General features: G+C 38.4%; 1 protein-coding gene across 2 annotated transcripts in view; it reads right to left on the minus strand.

Annotated features, from left to right (window-relative positions):
- LOC131070228 (protein REPRESSOR OF SILENCING 3) overlaps window positions 1-23,134 on the minus strand; it is a 62,066-nt gene that overhangs the window by 17,492 nt on the left and 21,440 nt on the right. The gene's annotated exons all lie outside the window — the stretch shown is intronic.

The following is a 23,134-nucleotide window of genomic DNA, read 5'->3' on the forward strand; positions in this document are numbered from 1 at the left end:
CATGGAAACAACCCCGAAGTGTGGGACCTTGCACAAGGGGGTTGAATCTCCGGAGAAGGCCGGCTTCCTTTTCAATCCAGGTGCAGGTGTTGAACCAACTCAACACTTCAAAACTAACTCCTAGGCCTATCCTAAAAAATTGCAAAGATAAAGGGAAGAGAGATGCTTAAAACAAAAGGAGGTGATGCACCAAGAAGAGATTGTTTCTCTCCCTACCCGAAATGACACAAAGAATCAATTGAAACACCCATGAGATGCACAAACTTCAGTTGTATGAGTGACCCCGATGCATGTATGGAGGTTAGAATTCGTTGAATGTCAAGCGGGGAGAAGGTTTCCCACAAGTCACACTCAGAAATAAATTTAACACAGCATATATGAAAGAAGAACCACAAAACATACACCTATGATGAAGGTAAGAAACATACACAACATGCATAAGTTGAAAGAAGGCAAGAATGGTGATTTCAATTAATTATAAGGCCAATGGCCAACTTACAGTTGCAAAATACAGAATAATACAAGAGAAGTGGGAGAGCATAGAATAGCTCAAGCCAGTAGGGAGAGAACCCCTTACAATGAGGCTTAACAACCTTTATATAGAAAAATGGTTACAAGAATGATCATAACCCCTGTATGTCGATCTGGGAGTGCAAGGAAGTGCATGCACTTGATTTCTGTACATGCAAGCAACCTAGCCATACCCACAAAAGGCAACCCTGAGAAGGTGGATTGACTGTCCTTCCAAAGTCAAAGTATGCAGACATGACATAAGTCACCACAACAAGCATGGCCCCGTACCTCCCTTGATGGAAATCCTGCCAAAAACATTAAATGCACCCCTGTGGCTCCACAAAAGAAGGTACACAAGTCACAAAGTTGTCGAAGCATTTAAAGCTTTGAGTGTCGATCACGCCATCCAGAAGTGTCGCCAGTCAGAAAAAAGTCCGGGAACTTCAGAACCTCAAGGTTCCGGAGTTCCGAGGGAACTAGAGAGAAAAGGCAAGGAGGGGAGGAACTTCGAAACCTCAGGGTTTCGGAATTCCAGAGAGAAGAAAGGGAAGGCTAAGGAAGGAACTTCGGAACCTCCGAAGTTCCGAGAAGGAAGAAAGGGAAGCAAAGGAAGAGAACTTCGGAACCTCGGGGTTTCGGAGTTCCGGAGAAAGGAAGGAAGAAGGCTAGGAAGGAACTTCGGAACCTCAAGGTTCCGGGGTTCCAGAGAAGGCAAGGGAAAGGAACTTTGGAACCTCCGGGTTCCGAGGAACTGAGAAGGAAAGAAAAGGAAAAGGCGGAACTGCGCAAAGGAACTTCGGAACCTCGAGGTTCCGGAGTTCCGAGGAAGGGAAGAAGAAAAGAAAGGAACTTCGGAACCTTGGGGTTCCGGAGTTCTGGGGAAGGGAAGAAGAAAAGAAAGGAACTTCGGAACCTCGAGGTTTCGGAGTTCCGGAGAACAGAAGAGAAAGAGAAAGAAAGAGAGGAACTTCGGAAACTCGGGTTTCCGGAGTTCCAAGAAAAGAAAAGAGAGGCAGCAAAGGGAAGTAACTTCGAAACCTCGGGGTTCCGGAGAAAGAAGAAAACGAAGAGGGAACTTCCGGAGAAGGAAAAGCGAGAGAAGGCAAAGGGAAAGAACCTCGGAACCTCAGGGTTCCGAGGAAAGAAGAAAAGGCCAAGGGAGGAACTTCCTCCGGACAAGGCAACACTTATGTCAGCAACAAGGAAAAGATGCTAGGAAATAGATGTAGGCGATCATTTTGTTCCACATGCAACTCTTCCTTTTGCAAATGAGCTTTAACTTTTCTGTCAATGAGAGGTTTTCCATCCCAGGCTCAATCTGGTCCTTGTGGAGTGTTTCTTTTGAACTTAACTGATCTGAACTCTCAAATTCACCACATTCATCAATGGTCCCTTCTGTTATAGCCTGTTTGTGCTTGCCAGGAAGAATCAGTGCCCATTCAACCACAGACATTTCTCGAGCATTGCTACGAGGAGTAAGTATCTTATCCATTGAAATATTAGTTGCTTCATCTTAAAATGTTTCTTTGAGATCTTCCTCTTTTGCATTTCCAGTAGAGTTGATTCCAGCATAAATATTGCCCAAGGTGGGCTCGTTTGTATCAGTAAATTGGATCATTGATAGAAATTAGAATAGGTTCAAAATTCTCAAACATCATCAAAAATATTTCTTCTGATCTTTTGGGATTTCTTTAAGCTTAACTACCTCCAAACAACACAGAGATAACTATTGCCCATGTTGGACTTCTCTATATCTACAAAATAGATCATTTACATAATGGGCTATACACTACTAACAAGGCATTCCACCTCACCTACCAGTCATCATCAAGGATTAATCTATTGCAATTGGGGTGTTTGATTACATTCTAAACAGCTCAAAAGTCACTGATGAGCTCAAAAGTCACTGAATTAGCATCATCTCTAAGAGAGAACCTGTCAAAACATAATGAAGATCTCACCAGACAGCTCACTGAAGCAAATGGGAAATTGGAGAAGTTCAACAGAAGGTCAATCTTGTTGGAAGAACAAATTCAATCACAAAGGATGAATGGTGATACCTCTGGACTTGGTTTTCACACATCTGAAAAAGGTGAATCCTCCGGTACCAAGAGCAACACTCTTAAGAATAAATCTGCTCCTAAGGTCAAAAAGCCTACAGGTAAGGTCTTTAAACCTGTTTGTTTTGTTTGCCATAAACCTGGTCACACTGCAAATGTTTGTAGAGACAAACCTAATAGAAATGCAAGCTACAATACTAATGCTAGGTATGTGTCCAAGAAATTTGAAGGTCATTGCTTCACATGTAGAATGTATGGACATAGATCAGTTGAATGCAAATATGGAGCGAATAATCTTGTACCACATATGCATTCAAGACCAAATGGCAACTGGGATGAGAAATTTTGACAACTGGGTCAACATGAACTGGCAAAGACCCTACGGCAATCGGTTTAGTCCATTTGAGATGGAAAAGGTAACAAATGTCATTTGCACCATCTGTAACAACTTTGGTCATGTGGCTATGAATTGCAGAAGAAGAACCGGGAGAGGTAATGCAGGACCTTGGAAATCATCTGGTATGGCCTGCTATCAATGTCACAAACCAGGACACTTGGCAAAATTTTGTAGATCTAGAAAGAGCAAACCGGTCAGCCCTTCTAAAGATCAGAAAGGAAAGCAGAAAGTTAATGTTGAAGAAACCAGAGAAGAAATGAATCGAATATGGAAAAAGAAGAGTGATGACTCACCTGGAGAAGAAACTGTTCCTTCACCAAATGTGAAAAATCCTGCACCGGTGATATAAGCCTTTTAATATGACTAAGGGGAACTTAACGGTAAATCCACCTCCGGACCCCTGAAAATGAATGAGCGGTAAGAGAATTTGTATGCATGATATTTTGATAACTTTTTGTCAATCGGCTAACAACAGGTTTTACATCTATGTATCATTAAGCGGTGTAATTAGGGTTTGTAACCCTAACGGGCGAGCATTTAATGCAGTAGGTAAAAAGGATAAAAGCGAGTTTTCACTTTGTTATTTTTACCCTAACGCATTTGAAAAAGAATTTGAGTGCTTGCAGAGTTGAGAAAGGATTGTTGGCTGATATTTGTCGAAGCTGCATTGTGATTTGAGTAATCAAGTAAATTTGAAGGTTGGAGAAGACTAAATTGGTGTGCACTTGAGCATTTGTCATGTCCCCATCTTTTTGATGCAATTCCCACATTGCATTTGATGAATAAAGACACTTAAAAATTTCTAAGTGTCAAAAGTTAATAAGGAAAAAGTAACTTTTATAAAGTTACTTTATAAGCCTAATTTTTTTTTAAATAAAGGCGCTTATGTTTGAATAAAGTGCTATGCGTACCTTTTAATAAAGTGGCCCCTTTAATGTCAACGCCACCCCTTTGCTCAAATCACTTAAATGACATGGCATGGTGGGACCCTTGTCATTCTTTAAAAGCCTTTAAGCCTTTAAACTACGTGGACCCAAAAGATACCAAGGAAGATGTTTTTTTAGTTGGATTCCAATGGGATATTCCATTTAGGGTTACACCACTCTTTGGAAAAGGTTATTAGACATTTTGGAGGAGGGAATTGGTATTATGTTATTATTTTATTTCTGATTTTCTCTGCTCTGCATTAGCAGTAGAAATTGCAGGTGTTTGGAGGACGTAAACCCTCAAATCTGCATTGGTAGTGGAGGTGTACCCACTAATTTGCCCACGTGGGACAAGGATGTGCCTTGTCTAGACCCATTGGGGGTCAATTTAGCAACAAAACCAGCCCAACAATCACCATTAGATATGATACATCAGTTTAGAGCAGTTTGTCTTGAAATTGCAGCAAGTGTGGGTTTCGTAATTGCAGTCGTACCATTCCAGGCAGAGCCGTACCATTCTAGAAGGATGTGCATCAATTTAAAATTAAATGGAGGGTTCCAACTCCATTTCTTGTGCTTGATCTCATTGTTGGGATTAGAAAGGGTAGTGTGGAAGAAATCACAGTCAACTGACTAGAAATATTTGTGATCAGGGTGAGCAAAACAATGGGAAAAGAAGGTCAAAATTGTATAATTTTGCCTGGCAAAAGTTGGATTTCCAGCTGGTAATTGGGTTCTTGCCCAATTTGTTATTGGTAATTCATCTTATGGCAGAATAAGAAGATTGGATCCACTGATCTGCTCCTACACCATCCTTCTCAGCTTGTATCCATTTTCTGGATAGCAAACCAGCCTCAAACCCTAGCACTGGATCCTTGGTATGTTTTCTGCTTGTACATGTGAATGTTATTTCACTTCTAGATGATTGTAATCTGCTGTCATATAAAAATCAGAAGTTGATCTCTTGATTACAGTTCATTTTTATGTTGTTTCTTGTCATATGTTGCAAACCCCATCACCAAATAAACAACACAAAAGAAACAAACTCTTCTGCATCTTCTGTCTAGTCTCTAAGAACACCAAAAAAGCCCCAAAATATAGTTTATTAAATTAAAATTTAAACAGGGCAGCAAAAGACCTATTTAGGGATCTTTCAGCATTCAACCGGTTAAAGAGGCAACATGCGTGAAATAAGGTATTTCTTTGAAAAATCCTGCTTCGAATCTAGTTTATCTGGAATGGCATCATCTTCTAAACCAGTAGAGAGATTAATGATTACATCTGAACCTATGGAAGTTGTTGAAGCGGAACAAATTGTGTCTTATAATGCTTTATCAAAAGTTCCGAGTGGTGTTGTAGTGAAAGGAGATATGTCCAGCTACATTGACTGCAAGATTGAGGATTTAGGATCATTGTCAATATATTCTCAATTAAAATCCCTTTGCGATGAGAATGGGAAGATTCAAACAGAATATATTAGGGTTTATGAAAAAAGTTTTCATAACGCAGCTTACTTTCTTGAAGATTTTGAAGAACATATCCGAATTATTTTGAGTCGAGTTCATGGAGAAAACATGTATCTAGAAAGGACTCATACTATAACCAAGGAAGCTATTCAAGCTGTAACTGGTTTTTACGCAACCGGTGAAGTACCTGTGCTGAGGCGTATTTCAAAAGAGACAATATACACTCTAACCGGATCAACATCTGATAAGCGTGTTTTTTCTGTCAAAAACATTAGGGACCCAGCGGTAAAGTTGGCAGCTATGGTTATAAGCTATCGGGTATTTTATTCTAGCAGATTAAATAGTGTTCCATCAGCAACGATGCATACTGCTTACAAGATGATAACTGAAAATGCTAAGTATGACCTATGTGAGGCCATAAGGAGCCAATTAATGTTAAATCTTCAGTCTATCAAGAAGGACAACAGTCTAAAGTTTAAATTTGGACAGTTATTGATCGGTCTATTCTTTTATTTCCAAAATCTCCTACCGAGAATAGGTGATCTTGAATGGTATAAGGATCTACCGGTATCTGCCCAGATTAAGAACAGTATCAAGGCTGTGAATAACACCTTTTCTGCTGCAACGAACAAATACTTCAATGAGTTTCAGAAGAAAATGAGCATGAGATTAAGATTGCCTGAGGATGTGGTAAAACATTTTGCTAAGGACATTGTTTTTACAGTTACCACTGATTTTTGTTTAATGGAGGCAATTGAGACTAGAGAAGAAGAAATGGAAGATATGAGTTATGAGGTCAACTATGACTTACTAATTGGTTATGCTAATAACCTGTTAGCATCTCCAAAGGATAAAAAGAAGGCAAAATTGAATGTTGTTGAAGATCAGACTGCACAAGCCGGAACCAATATTGTTCCTACCATGAGTGGTAAAGGTAAGAAAAAGAAGGCTGAGCAAGCACCTCCTGTGATGAAAAATACAAGAGTGACACGAAGTGCCCAAACCAAAAAGGAACCGACACCTAAAGTTTATGCAAAGAAGGAGAACGTATCTAAGAAAAGAGGTCGGAAACTAATCCTCCAAGCAAAATCTGAAGGCACTGACACTAAGGAAGAACCCAAGAAGATGAAAGCTACCGGTAGAGTAGCAAAGCAAATGAAGGAAGTGTCGAAGGCAACTGTGCCTTTTGATATTTCAACTTACAAGCCTGAGACTACCTTTGAGAGGACAATAAAAACATCAGGGAGAAACAGATTTGACAATGTCAAAGAACATTTTGATTCTTTCACTGAAGAAGAAAAGGAGCAAATCATTCAATAGGTAATCAATCATTTGTGCCATTACAGTAGATTACCACATGATCTTGAAAAAGACATCTCTAATTCCTTGTATACTATTCTTTTAAATAAATGGGAGGAAGCAATAAAGAAAGAAAAAGGAATCATTGATGATATATTTGTACAATATTTTCCCGAATTATCAAAAGATGAGTTGAATGAGTTGGTTGATAAGTATAAAGTTCATTTTCCTTACAAATCAAGAAGATTGAAGTTGATCAATGGAAAAGTGCAAACTGTTGAGACTGAGACTCATCAGATTGCTTGTAGTATCAAACACTCAGAAGATCTTATACATTCTTCTAAGGATGAACAAGATACTGTTGATAGACCTGAAATGGATGAAGAAGAAATTGTGCAAGCTAACGTGGTCTATCCTATCAAGAAGGATGACACTATCATCCAAGTTGTTGATGATATTCAGGATACAATCGATCTATCTGGAGACATCATTGTACCAGATATGCAGCCACCTGAAATCACTGTTTTACAAGTTACTTCAGTTGAGAAACCGGCAACTCAACCAAGAGTGGATATTCCACCTGCAAAGGAACAACCTGAGAAACCCCAATCCCCACCGGTTTCACAGAGCATTCAGAAGGAATCTAATGAAAATGTTGACACACAAACTTCTGAACAAGAAATGGAGAAAGGACAAGAAAAAGAAATTGTTAAGGTAACATCTTTTGAACCGGCAAAAGCATTAGTCATTTAGCAGACTTATGAAGATGATGATGACTCATTAGGCATATCAGGGCCTATAATTGTTGATAATATGAGTGCATCTGAAATGATGAAGATTGCAACTGTCATGCAATCTAGAGCTCACAAGAAGAGACTTGTTGGTTGAAAATTTTGTACACTTGGGGAAATATACAAAATTGTGATTTCAACCACAACACACGAGTAAAAACTCTCCTAATTAAGGGAAGGCTCCCCCCATCTAACTACAACTTTGGAAATAAAATAGGATGGGACAGCAATCTTTCTTCTTTTTTCAAGAAAGGCAATATCATTTTCTCTTCAAAGAAAAAGGATAGCGATTGAATATGAACAGCAGTAACCACTTTCAAGTGAAATGAAAGAAAGGAAATGAAGTTTCCTGAAAACACAAAGACTTCCATCACTTCCTTCGGGACGGGACAGCAATATCAAGCTCAAAGACTTTATTATGTGAAGTCCTATCTACCCTTTGCTATACTAAAAGATAACAGCTCAAAGACTGGAATAATCTATTCTTTCAACACAAAGACAAGAACTAATGCAAATTCAAAGACTTGCTGCTATTTCTTATCAAACAGTAATTTTTCCTCAAGAATAGATGCAAGCTCAAAGACTTGCTGCTCCTTCTAGAGATTTTCCTATTTTAATTAATCTTCTCTACTTGCAACTCAAAGACTTCAAATCAGATTGGACTAAGCTCCTTTAGAAACACTTTGCGTGGAAGAAATAAAAAGATTCAAACTCAAACATGTAGCTCAAAGACTCAAAACTTGAGTAATCCTTCTTTATTATTCTTCAAAACCTTCAATTCACATACATAAGCTCAAAGACTTCTTGCTGTAAATTTGGCAAAGTTTTTGCTAGCTTTCAAAAAGATAGATATTACAATAGAGCCCTCAAGTATTTATAGAAGAGGAGCCTTGAGAAAAAGGTGGGAGGATCCTAACTAACTTGAGAGATTCTCTCAACCACCAAGACTCATTCAATAACTAACTGAAACTTCATTAACTAACTAAGAGTTACTCCAACTAACTAAGACTTATTCCAACTACAATCCTAATCGGACACAACTTGTAGTTGCCTTACATGTAATTACAAAAGTGCAAGTAATGTGTAACTTGCTTTTTACAAAAAATACTTTTACATGTAACTTGTCAAAACTAAATTACAACTAAAGATTACAAAAGAGGGAAAATTCAACTAAGTGTTGAAACACACTTAAATTGCATTTTGTGAAGACACAAATCCTTGAAATTTTTGGATGCTCGCTTGTAGTTCATCGGGATTCCGTTCATGGGTGTTCTTGGCAACAACCATAGTCTTCACAATAGTGTCGTGACAGCGGAGGAGAGCAGAATTGTTTTTATCCAAGATAGACTGGATTTCATGCAGAAAGGCTTGGTGTTTCATCAATGCTTGAATCGAAGCTGCCGAGAATTGTTCGCTCCTCCATTCATTATGAATCCTCATCTGTAAATCAGCAAAAACTTCTTCCTTTGGAATCAGCTCTCCATCCTGACTTACTATGTTGCAAGAGGCCCTTTCACAATGTGAGATAATATCTCGGTAAACTTCGCCTCGAAATCTCTTTGCATCACCGATCTCCTCAATGAGAGATTTAAGAACAAGGGTCTTGTTTTCCAGGAGTTCTTCAAATTCCAAGTACATGACCCTGGAAGAGAAGATGGCGTGCTCCTGTAACACTCAGTTGTTGTTGGGGCATGGTATGCCAAATTGTCAAACTTTCTTCAACACTTTCCAGATTCTTTTTGAAAGTATTAGAAGTCTGATCCAGTTTCTCCTCAATGGTCTCTAACTTAGACATTATTTGAAAAATGTCTTTCATTACCTGTACACATTGATCATGAAGTTGATCAACCCAGGAATCCAGTGCTTGCACTTTCTGAGCAGCCCTCTCCACTTCACGAATTGATTCTTGGGAACCAGAAGAACCTATGGAGTTACTCCCTTCAGCAGCAGGTTTTGTGATTTTATGAATGGTTGCCATAAGCTGTCGGTTTTCCTCTTCTAGCTTGTCTTTCTTCGCTAGAAGCTCAACACACCTTTGCACCAATGAAGCAACAGAAAACTGAGCATCATGTTTAATGACCTCATGCGTTTGTTTGCCCAACTCTATCCTTGTAACCTTATAATCAGCAGTTGACATTTCATCAAGTGGCTTATCTGCAATAGGTTCCACAATTTCAGCTACCTTCATCTTATTGCTATCAACAGTTACTCTGAAGATAGTCTTGGCCTTCTTAGCAACTTTAGATTTGGACCGTTTCAGTTGCTGATAGTCAAAGGCATCAGGTGAGATTTCTTGCTTCTTCCTTTTCGGGGTGAAAGAACTAAGCCATGGAGGCAAAGTCATCAACTCTCTTCCAGTAGCAGTCGTAGGCAATGGAAAAGCTGTTTCTGTTTGAATTACCGTGGTCATCCTGGGAGGAACATCTGTTTGGATAGTGACCACGGTTTGCTCAGTTACCAATGGACATGAAGATTGCCTCATGAACTCTTCAAAACCAGAAGTGGAAGTATCAATTTCTGACAACTGAATGCAAGCAGGATTATCCTCAAGAACTTTCAACATAGTCTCTTGTTGATGACCAGGAGATGGCTCGTATGCTGAAATAGGAATTGCATTCTGAGGAGACTCATCTCCAAGCAAATCAGGAGGAGAAAGAGGCGTCTCAATGGAAACTGAAGGAATGATCTCAGGAGGCGAGTCTGAAACTGGAGACTTGGGAGCATCATCAGATTGCTGCCCCTCATCCAGATTATCCAGATCAATCACATGAAAATGGAATCGTGATTTTTCCTTGTCACGGACAGTCGTCTCCTCAGGAGGAAGCACTACTGCACGACTGACTCGTAACTTGATCCTTGTGCCTGAAGATGAAGCACCCTCCTTGTTGTCAATCTGAATCTCAAACTTCCGTCCAAGAGACCCCGTGGAATCATCTTCTTTACCAACCTTGATTTTTATAAGTCTAACAGCATTACTTTTCAGCCATGCGTTGGTGTTGGCCAAAATAGGCTGAAATCTGTCAAGGATGGAGATGCACTCCTTGTGTGACCATTGGATCAAAGGAAGTGGAGCTTCCTCCACTCTCCGTGAAGTGTATTCAGGATCAATCATCCCTTGTGGGATATCCGCCAAGTTCAAATCAACAATTTGCTCAACAGTGAGCCTGCAGTAATCCATTTTCAGAACTTCGGCTTCGGTGCGGAGATCTACCCAAATGTCTTCAATGCGATGAACATGCACAAAGGATTTCTTGATCTTCTCCTTCATACCCCTATAATCGAAATCAGCTCTAGGTTTAAACCTTTTGAGCTTGATTTCCTGCAATTCAGTTTCCATGGTCTTAGCCTTCACAAATGTGACAAGGGAGTATCGGCCAATTTTCAATGGGTTTGTGGTAGAGATCCCCATTCCAACCTTGTGTTTAGCAGACTGAAAAGTGTGAACAGCCATGATCTATCTTCCCAACTCCATAAGAATTATCTTATCGGTTGGGTATCTGGGAAGCATGTATGGCTGACCATCATAGCATCCGATCCTTATATAGGTGAAGGTGGGAAACTGCAGAAACAAACATCCATACTCGCACACCTTGTCCCATGCCTCATCTGATACTCTCTTGTTCTTGAGATTTCTGTCAAACTGACACATGAAATATCCAAAGAATGCATCTTGGACCTTCTGAAATGCAGTTTGTTGGGTCTCAATGGCATCTGGTCATAATATTCCCAAACTGGTATAAGTGAGCGATCACCCTTGGTAGAAAGACCTGGAAAGTGTCTAAGTGATGCTGCTAAATATACCAAATAAGAATTCATGAAGAAGGTCATGGTGGTAAGAACTACTGCAAGTTGTTCGCACAAGGCATCACTGATGACTTCCCTCCATGAAATGTGATGTGACTGCCATATGAACATGATAAACTGGTACATCCATGGCTCAAAGACATTGGAATGCTCAAGGCCCATCATCCTGCTGAGAAGGGTTATGGTGTCTCCAATCTCCCATTTGAAATCGCAGCGGTACAACTTCGCCCACCTTGAGAAGGAGGCTCATGGCTCTTGGATCCACCTATTGATGTGTCACTTGCAATCTTTTTCCCTCTTCACATAGTACTCCGCTGCACTTTCTTTGGAGATTTCCATATAAACAAGTGCAGGAGGTATTCTGACGACCTTCTCGATTGTATCTGCATCGAGACGAATTATAGATTCGCCATCATCATTTTTGATGACTCTTGACTCTTTGTCAAAATGATGGGCGCAGGCAAGAACGAACTCGGGTTCTAGGGCAGCCACCAGGAAAGAAGATGCATGATGGATATGGCTGTCCAACAGCCGCTGCAAGTTATTATCCTGTGGATCTTCTACCCTCTTGACGAATTCTGACATATCAACGTGCCCTATCTCCGTGTCTCTGATGCGATCCAAAGGAGAAGAAACCTGGGAAGGTGCAACCTCGTTCTGGTATTTGTCATATTTGTATTTCATCTTCTTTGGAGTTGGAGATGCCGACAAATCTGACATTGATTGTGAACCTAGGATACTGTGATGAAGACTTAAAAGAGTTAAGGCAACATCATAGTCAGCTGCAAATATCATTCTTCCTTCTCCAAATGGGTAAAACTTTGATTCTTGAACTTTATGATTTTGTGAGAGGAAGAAGGGAAATATGTAGAAATGGGAAAATCTTGACTTTGACCAATTTCGGATCTTGGGAAAATTTTCGCAAGTATACAAGTTGGAAAGGACATACATGCAATCGGGGTTTTAAAACCCGAATACAAGTACACTTGTAAATTCGCAAATGGAGGAATGGACGAAAAAATGAGATTTTGACTTTCAGAAAATGACGGAAATGGAAAGTACGGATATGGCGAACATGGATGGATAGAAATGGGAAAATTCGGGAAAGTCATTTTCATGAAAATGGGAAGAACTCTTCAACATGTAATCCGGTTTTCAAAACCTGAATTTGCAAGGGAGGGGTATTTCACACTTTTCGACTTGGGATTTCAACCAAAAATGGTTAAATTCCTTAACCATAGGGGAAGAAAAAGAATTTCCAGCGAACTTGTAATTTGAGATTAAAAATCCCGAATACAAGTAAAGAGGGAATTTTTGGAAAAACAATGCAATTCGAAAATTGCATACCAAGGGGAAGATTTCTCTCACAAAAACCGATTTTTGGGGGAAGAACAACACATTCCAAAAATGCAACTAAGAAAGGAAACTAAGAAAACAAGAAAATAACAAAATGAAGGAAAGAAAGGAAAGAGAACATACCTTTCTTCAAACTGAAAATGCCTCTTCAAGAAATGCAACCAATTCTTGGAAAGAACAAGGAAAACCAATAAATAGAAGCAATCCGCAATGCCAAACCCTTAACACGTTTTTGCAAAAAACGTCTTATATGGAAAAACCTAGCAGCAAACAAGAGTAAAATGTCATAGAAAATGTTTGAATACTTCTTAGCCCTCAACGCCTTGGTACTCCAAGCCAAAACGATTCATGTCCTTGAAGATTCATGGTGTTAAACACTTCCAATATGCAGCCAAAATGCTTCACGTGGAGGAAAAAAACGTGGCAACTATTGCATCTTGGATGGCATCATTAAATAGCTTGAAACTCCTCCCAAACTCCATGCCTAGGTGAGAGAGGGCAAACCAATTTAGGAGATTGCAGTTTGTTGAAGATTTAATCAACCAAAATGTGCCATTAAAGAAAAACGTGATGACTGATTTAGGGCAAAAAACCAGTCAATGCAACCTCCAAATGTCATGAAAGGTGTCCAAGAATGCATGAAAATAGGATGCAAGCCAAAACGCCTTCCTCCTCCAACAATTTCTCCACAAAAATTGCCTTGAAATGGTCAAAAACCGTTTTTTCTTGCATTTCGGGTTTCTTGGAATAAAAGACAAGTTCGATTTTGCATAAGGGAATGAAAATCGGGTTTTTAGATGACAAATACAAGTTTTATTTTTACTTTTTCACTTGCCAAGCCAAAATCGGGTTTATTTAGATAAATGACAAGTTTAAAATTGTCAAAAATGCACTTGCAAGGCAAAATCAGGTTTTTTGGAGAGGAATACAAGTTTTAATTACTTGTAAAAGGGAAATAAAATCCCTACAACAAGTTAGAAATACTTGCACATATGTAATGGGGATTTAAAATCCCTATTACATGCAAAAACCATTAAAGTAGGGGTTTTTTGACCAAACTACAAGTTAATTTGTAATTGAACCAAAAAATCCCTATTTTAACTAAACAAGACCAAAAAACAATAAAAAAGACAAAAACAAGAAAGGGAAATTTAAAACAAATTGTAAGTAACATCTTTTAATAAAAGTGCACATGTAATAAGCTAGAAATTCCCCTACAACAATCAAAACAATGAATATCATTAAAACTTGCAGTTTGAAGAAAATTCTCCACCTGCAGTCGGGATTTTAAAACCCAAAATTGAAGGAAAGACATAGCAAACGAACCCAGAATTTGACGAAATTCGAAACGCAATTCGAGGATGGACTGAGGATTAAGCCAGTCCAAGGATTAGTCAAAATTCTGCCTCGAGAAGCGTGCCATAGAGTAAAAATTTCCATTTTTTTACAAAAATTTCATGTAGTGGTCCTTCATTTTTGGAAACAAAAATGAGGACAACAAGACTCAAAGAGCAAAGAATGGAAGCTGAAACAATTCAGAATGTAGTAGATATTTTATCAAGTCTACTACCAGAAACTTCTACAAGACATTTGACAACCCCTATTAGCAAACTTGGTCGATTGGTTGTTGATGCATCTAACCAAATAAGTCACTTGAAGAAGCAACACAAACTTATGCTAAAAAGGGTTACAGGAAGAGGCATGGAGAGCAACTTATGAAAGCAATTGATATAGGGAAACTTGCTCTATCTTTGAATAAAGATTTGTGAAGTAAAGCTAATGAAACAGGAGGCAAATATCTTGCTTCTACTTCTAATGTTTCATTCTTTTATTTTGATATCACTAAAAGGTAAACTGAAACAGAGCAAGAGCTAGAAAAGATATGCAATGCATATGTACCACTCCAAGACTCTATTTTTGCTTTTAGCAAATCTGTGGATGATTTGCACAACAGGTTGGATACCTATGATCTTGAGAAAGCAAAAAGACTCTGGTCACTGAAGGAATTGAAGAGTCTACTCACATCCCAAGTGGACATACTGCAAAGAGCCTACAAGAATGCAGAAGCTATTTTAGCTACTCCAGAAACCTGTACACTTGATTCCATGGAAGAGTTCCATACACAGATTATGTCTACACTTGAGTACACTAAGAACGTGCTGGAAACATGGAAACATGCCCTATCACAGTTGAAGAGGAACTTTAATGTTATTTTCATGAGACTTGCGAATGCATGAATCTTGATTTAGTTTTTCAAGTTTTTTTTGTATATGTAAAACATTTTGATACAAACTTATATATATATATATATATATATATATATATATATATATATATATATATATATATATATATATATATATATATATATATATCTTTTCAAGTTGGCATTGTTGTCAAAGGGGGAGTAGAAATATGTATGTCTTTTTGAAAATTTTGTATGATGTATGTAGTAAGGGGGAGTATGTGTATATGTGTATATTTTTTTTGTAAGCACACTTAGCAGTATTATTGTAAAATTTTCTAAGTGTTGCCATCAATGCCAAAGGGGGAGATTGTTGGCTTGATGATGATTGTAATGAATTCATCATATGTTGTCATTGATGAAACACACACACACACATATATTCATATTGTCTACCGGTATAACTTCAAAGTTGTTTATACTACAACCGGTATGCTAGAGGTTTATTACTAACCAATACTTGGTGACAACCGGTGTATGCATAGGAGACAACCAGTGGATCAACATAACTCGGCAGCAACATGGAGATCCAGCGGAGATTATCACAGGAGCATCAAGGATAACGGTTTATATGTTTAACTCCAACCGGTATTAATTGTTCCAACTGGTATTTGCTGATTATGTGATGAGTTATCACAAGTCGTGATGAGTTATCCTCACCGACAAGATTTGGTGGTATTTTTTGTGATGAGTTATGATCACTTGACCAGATACACTGCACCTAGGTAATTGTGTTATGATTTCTAGAGGCCGACATGAAATCTAAAATGTCTATATATTGACATCACAATGAATTATTTTTGTATAAGCGAAAGTGATATGCTATGTGTAAAGGCAGAAGTGTTAAGTTACAGAGTATGTTGGTAAAGAGGAGTTAAGTGCGCAAAAGAGGATCTATACAACCAATTTGTGCTATCACTAGATCACATCACCTGTTGTTTTCTAATCACTGCAACAGTCAAATCCCCTAACCAGATAAGCTCTAACAAGCTTCATTGTTCAAATCCTCTAACCGAGTGATCCATTAGTTTGGATTTAGAAATCCTCCACCGAGGTTACTCTTTACAGGGTACTACCTTTTACAGGGTATAGCTTTTGACTAAGCTTTGGGATCTTTAACAAGATTCGCTCCTAGCAGAGCATTTGTAGACCCTAACCGGTCAATTATCTATTACTGCAGATAGTTAACTTGTGAGTCCCATCTCACCGTGGTTTTTACCTATTTGGGTTTTCCACGTATAAACACTTGTGTTATGGTGGATGTTTTACTTATTGTGGATTCTGTTATATCATTTTTCGATTGCATGCATATTGTTTAACAAACTTGTTAAGTTTATCTACCAATCAATGTTTAAAGTAGTACTATTCTTGGTGTCACTGATTCACCCCCCCCTAACAGTGCTTTACAAGTCCATCACTCCTAACCACTGATAATTGGTGAGAAACTACCCTTCAACATTTTCAGTGCCACTCCAACCTGTGAATTAACTTTTTCAGCCTGCCACAAGAATTCCAACAACAATGAAAATTTGAATTGAATGACAAAATTTAGGGTTCTTTGTTTCGATGTTGAGTTAGGAGTCAGGTTAGTGTGTGAATTTAAGTATAAGGAGTTTAGACATAATAATTTTCATAATTATACTATAATCCATATCCTGCCCAGCCATATATGCAGCCATATCCATGAACACAGATATGTTTGGAGAAAACCAAAGGTACCCTTTGCATCTGAGTATGATCCAGATGCCACATTGTCATCTTTGGATCTTCCATATCATGCAGCACCAAATCAGATACATATCAGGGGCATAGGTGTATCTGTATCCCACTATGACACATCAAACAGATGGAACAACTATGCTTTAAGACATCTCTGATAATTTAGGTTGAAAGCAAAATGTCATTCGCGAAAGAAAACTTACCCTGAGCTTACTCAACATTTTGTATATCAGATAGCATGTTGACCATAACTTGTTGATGCAGGAGCATCCCGGACTAAATGGCGATTGGCATCACCCAGAAAGACTGTCAGTTCGTTTGCTTCAAAATTTTGGTTTTCCATTTTTGTTGGCTTCTCAGCTTTGCAGATATGCACAAAATGGATTCGTCAAATAGGCTTTAAATATTTTCAAGCAAATCAAACTGGCAGGCATAAAGCCAAATTCTGTGACCTTTGCCAGCATTCTCATGGTCTGTTGGAGATTGCAGCTTATGTGAGGGAAATGGAAACTTTTGAACAAACACAAGTATAGCCACCATTCAAGATTTCTTTTACCATGAATTGAAACAATGAAAGGAATGAAGATGCATCGGGAAAGAAAAGGTTTTTGGAAACAAACAGCTTACAGAATAAGTAAACTCCAGAAAATATATAGAGACATCAAATGGAAAGAATGTGAAAGGCATCGATGAGAAATGTGAATCGAACTGCAGAAGGTGACATTGGTTAAAAGAATGAGAAGAAAATCGGCCTAATCAGCTGGATGCGAAAGGAATCAATGCTTTGTGATGTAGAAAGTTGACTTTGTCTTCTTATTTGACTCAGCAGACTTGACATCACAACTGTTGTTGCCACGGTCTTTGTCATATGAAGGATAAAACAAAAGCCAATGGAAGTTAGAAAATTGAAAAGAAGCCCCCAAAAATGGAAGAATCATTTGCAGATGATGTAAATTGTTTTGCAAAGAGAGAGAAGATAGAACAGGCCACGTAAGCTGAAAAGACCAAGAAGCTACGCAGCCAGCTGAGTAAGGATAGAGTCGTTGGGAAAAAAGTTGTGAATGGAAGAAAAAATAAAAAAGAGTTCCGAGGATGGAAGACAAAACACCACAGATGAAACATCCATTCAAGTGTAGATTCAACCAAAAAGAATAGGAAACGGCCTCGCACTGCAGAATCTAGAAGATACAATAGAAGTCAAAAAAGAGAGGTTGCATAATGAGGGATGTGTGCAATAGAGTTTGGCATCGGCCCAGGGAGCTAAGTGTGGATCTGTCTAGGAAGGAGGTCTCGACTTGAGGAGGCCGAGAAAGAGTAGAGGAATCGGCCAAAGGCAGAGTGTGTAGTCATTGCCAAAAGAGAAAGTGTGAGAAGGCATCATCTTTTGGCAGGTGAGTGTGTGTGCTACGTGGGAATAGAAGAGAAGACCTGCGCAAGCATAGAAACAGAGGAGGCATAATCTGATGCATGGAAGACAAGGAGAGCTGCATGAATATGAGATTGTGTGTATAGTGGATAATATGTGCAGAAACAAAAGGATGGTGCGGACATAATAGAGTGCAAACTAGGCAGAGGACTCTGAGAAAGAGTAAAATCTTAAAAACAATATAGCACTAGTTTTGCAGATATGAATCCATTATTTGCAGAGTTACCCGGGGACGCGTCCCCGACCTGAAAACCCCCGTCCCCGTCTCGGGGACGTTTCGGGGACTTGGGGACGGCCAGGGGACGTTTCCCCCCGTCCCCAAATTGCCCTATATTTTTAGGGGACGTCCCCGAAACGGGGGGACGCCTGCCCTAGCCTTGGGGGACGTCCGTACGTCCCGGGGACGGCTGGGGACGGCTGGGACGTCCCCAATCCGTCCCGGGGACGGCTAGACGTCCCCCTTATCTAAGGCCATTAAAAAATATTAAAAAACTAAAAAAAGTTGTATTTTCAATTTTTTTTTAAAATTTTCTAATATAGGCCCCTTATTAATTCAAATTGTTAGTAAAAATAAAAAAATTAAAAGATAACATTAATTTAATTCATAATTTTGACAATGAAACTATATGGCAGTAGTGTAGCCTTTGGGCATTTTGACACAGAGATTAGAAAATCACCCAAAAATCGCCAAACTCGGCGAGTTAATAGAAAAATAACACCCAACACCTTTATGAAAGAATAAGTTTTTTTGGCCTCGCGGGGCGCTGCCCCTCGACCCCGCCCTGTATCGCGACAGGGAGCGCGCAAGGGGCGCTACCCCTTGACCCCGCAAGGGGCGATGCCCCTTGACCCCACCTTGGGGGCGCTGCCCCCAAACCCCCGTTGAAAAATATGGGGGGAAACCGCGTCAATAGAAGTAGGGAAAATTTAACCTCTTTGTTTTGACATTTTGTATGTTATTTCTTTAATATCTATTATGATATGCATATTGACAATGTGAATGAATTGAAATTCTGATTTATGAATGCATAATTGCATATTGTCTATTGAGTATTAACAATGTTGTATGTTCAGAATTTACATTCTAAAATGTCTTCAACTTTTCATAGTATCATACACATGCCATTTCCATGTTTTATTGTTTTCATATGAATATAATGTATGTATGCATGCTTTATCCATGTTTTCATATGAACATTTAGAATTTTGAAATTTTCCTATATATTTTAAATATTTCCTATATTTTAATAGCCGTCCCCTTTGCCGTCCCCCGCCGTCCCCAAATTTGGCAAAAAAATTTGCCGTCCCGGAAACGCGTCCCGCCGTCCCCCGCCGTCCCCGTCCCGGAAACTCGGGGTAACATTGATTATTTGTAATTTGCAATAGAATTCTGCAATAGAAGAATTCAGTGTTTGAATGTATTTGATGAATGAAATAAATTGTTTTTGTTTTGTTGCAATCGTGTGCTTGTAAATTTTGTGAGTTCAGAGCTGGAGGGGAATACCTGTCTCTGCATCACTTGTACACAAGCTAAAAAATCTTAAACGACAATCCAAAAGATATTTAAGCCCCAATATATTTGATATAAATAATAGGATCAACCATTCCATCATCGATTAATCTTCCACGTTTCAATCAATGCAATGTCATTAACCACTAAGGGTTCAGGGCGCACGATGAAGACTCCAACCACACCTTAATAGAAAAATTATCGACATTAGGTCCCTAACAACCTTAAGACTTTAGCCTACAACCCCATTCGCCTCTCTGTGGATGGGTTATCATTAATTAAGTCTTTATACTGACTATATTTGTCCTGCTACATACTGTCCCACATGACAGTTATGATATAGGCTGCCCTTTAAGGAAATCATCTTATTGGTTATCTAATCATCGTGCTTGTTGACATACCTATGGGAATGGACAAAAGAAAATCTTCCAAAAAGCATAGTGAAAGATCCTAGCCTCAAAAGCAAGGCATGAAGACACCAAATGACAAGAGTCCCTATAAATCATGTTGATAATGATGAAAAAAACCCTCAACTTCTTTGATAGGGTATTCCTTCTCCAAATCAAATTTGAGTCCATAGATCATGGTTTTGATTTCAATTTCATTGTTTTTTAAGATTTTTTATACAGAAAAAATAAACAGATATTTGAGGCCACACATGATCTTGAAAGATGCCTTCATTATTTGCCATTCCTATGGCACCATGAGAGGACCCATCAAATTTGAGCCTAACTTCATCTATTATTGATGTTTTTCTTTTTAACATGTGTGGTCTTATAGGATAGGTGTTTCTAATATCTGTATCCACTCTTCTCTTTACCAGAGCATATCGACAATTCTGCCAATGTATTTATACCATAACTAAAATGACACTAATCCATATAGAAAAATGCTCCCTTCTTAATTAAATTTAATGTAGCATTTGTTACCTCCAAACACTTAATTCTACTGAGCTTTATGTTCTATTGGCTTCACAAATTGTTTTGGCAGTTTGCAAAACTTAACCACGAATGAATTTGAACCATTCCTGATCATGATTTATTCGATTGTTGTTATCCAGGTGCTCTACTAACTTGAAAATTTCTTTTGTTTCAAAATAGTCTCACCCTATGTGCTTCATCTTGGCCCCTGTTACATTGAAATTCATTATTTCTGTAAAGTTCTTGTCCTTTCTACCTTTGAATTATAAATTCCACCCCTAGTTCTATGTGCTGATTACTTTAGGAAACACAAATAAAAATCTGTTGGATACATGTATACTTTGCATGTGCTACAGCCTGCCATGCCAGCTAGAGCTCAGGGCTGTGCCCCAGCTAGCAAATATGAGGGGTTGTGTGCGTTTAGGTCATTATAGGTGTTTTTTGGGCCCATGGTTTATTTATCAGATATTCAGGTAGAATTATAGAAATTTGCAAACTTTTATACACAGAAGTGCTTCTATATTCCACACATTTTCATTTTATAAAACATTACATATTTATAGGATTTTCATATCCTATATTATTGGAAACTTCCTAAAACAACTCGCTTACTTGGGAAAACAATTATGGTATAATAAATATTCACAGTAATAAGCAAACTCTAAACAAACTAACAAACCATAACCAGGACACCTTATGGTGTAATATTCCTAACACCACCAATGGACCAACAATACTTGATGAACACATTTAGAAGTTCATCAACAACACAACGTATGAGTAGGGACATACACATCTACTCAGGATAAACAATAGTGGAACTCATCTCTCTAAGATTATTCAACAGGATTGACCTTACTCATCTCACTAAGATTCTTCAACAGGATTGACCTTACTGGACTTTATCCAAGGATAAGGACTAAAACATCTAAATGAGGTCAACAAGTTTAGATAGGTACAAACACATCTATCCAACATCAAAGTTATGAACAAAGACACAATTATGCTCAATTATGATTGGGCAGAAACTCATCAAATCGTAACACCCAACAAGTGTGACTAGAGACAAACACATCCAATCACAAACAGCCAATAATTTTGATTGGGGACAAAAACAAACAATCACTATTACCACATAAAAATCTAACTAGCTACATAAAGTACTAATAACTAATACAGAAGTGAGCTATCTTTTGTCATCCTAACAATCCATCCTTCTGAAATACTTTGACAAACAGCAAATCTAGTGATCGAAGTTTCAATATTTCATGGCACCTCCAACTGCAAAACCTTCTACCGAATGAGATATTCCAGCAGTAACTTAGTCTTCAAGTTCTCTCAAACGACCAACATTCTAGAATCGGCTATTTATGTCCATTTAAAATTTTAATATTTTGCCATGTCATTTCCTTCAGCATGAAACGTTAAAAGTGTTATGCACACGTGATACTGCTAGCAATAAAAGACTAAATACTTCTTGTCCCACTTTTGCAAAAACTTTATAAGGCACATTTATCTGAGCCCAATTTTCTTCATACATTCTCCTTCAAAAAAAAAATTCTTATAAGGTTTAATCTGAAGAAGACCCGACTCCAACTTGAAGTCAACTTGAGTTTCTTCTTTCTCAAGTCTTCAATTTTAAAATCAATCAGAAGTGGGCCATAATTGTAAGGGTATTTAATTTGTAAAATTCCAATCAATGCTATGGGCTGTATTTTACTAATTTGGTAAAGAAGCTTGCCGCCTTGCCATAACAAAATATTCCTCAAGAAATTTATTAACAAACTCCCTTTGTGCATCAGTTTCAGGGTGGAAGGGTTCAGCGCTAAGGTCGTGATGATCATAAACACCTGTACTGCCAGTACTCTGGTTTTCCTATTGCTCAGGAGTGAGCACCAGTAACTTTGCAGAAGCTTTTGGCATTTGATACAGCCTTAGTATTACCTCAAGCCATCAATCAGAAAAAATTGTTATTGGAACTGTTTTGGGAAGGCTTGCTAATAATCTTGATAACAGATTGGGCAAGGATATGAAGAATTGGCAGCTTGGAAGACTAGTCAAAGGCATGCTATCTGCTACAAACCCTTCCGATCAGCTATGCCTATAGTAACCTGTCACCTGAGAGAAAATAATTAAGATTGCTGACTGCTTGGCCAAATTTGTTTTGCCCATTGCAAAAACTTGCTATAGTGGCCAGTCAAGCTGGGTAAAGTGGACGAAAGGGTGAGGGCAGTGCTTGAGGAGTTTATGAAGAATGATCCGATTTAAGGGGTTAACATTAAGTGTTGTGTAGATGTTACTAGTGGACACCACTTAAATTTGTGGTTATGGGAGACAATTTAGAAGTCCAAATTCATAATCCGGTATAAAATCAATTAACCAAATCGTCTCCTAATGTCCATATTGTTTCAATTTTCAATGATGATTTTGTTCCACAAAAACATTATTTTTTTTAAATTTGTACATCAAAACATTATCTTCCTTTGAATTACAACCACCTCAATTTTCTTCAAATCAATTCCCATTGGAAGTTTGACCCTTACTATCACATTGTGAAACAAGAACCGATGCAAAGGACAACTAGGGTTGGAATGTGTATCACAAAGTTGTCTAAATGCACTCCAAGGAGGCCTCATTGCCAACAAATTATTTTAACAAGTTGCATTTCTCTGAAATCGGCATGCTTTATATCTTGCTTATAG

Source organism: Cryptomeria japonica, chromosome 2 (assembly GCF_030272615.1).
Source record: "Cryptomeria japonica chromosome 2, Sugi_1.0, whole genome shotgun sequence".
Taxonomy (NCBI): domain Eukaryota; kingdom Viridiplantae; phylum Streptophyta; class Pinopsida; order Cupressales; family Cupressaceae; genus Cryptomeria; species Cryptomeria japonica.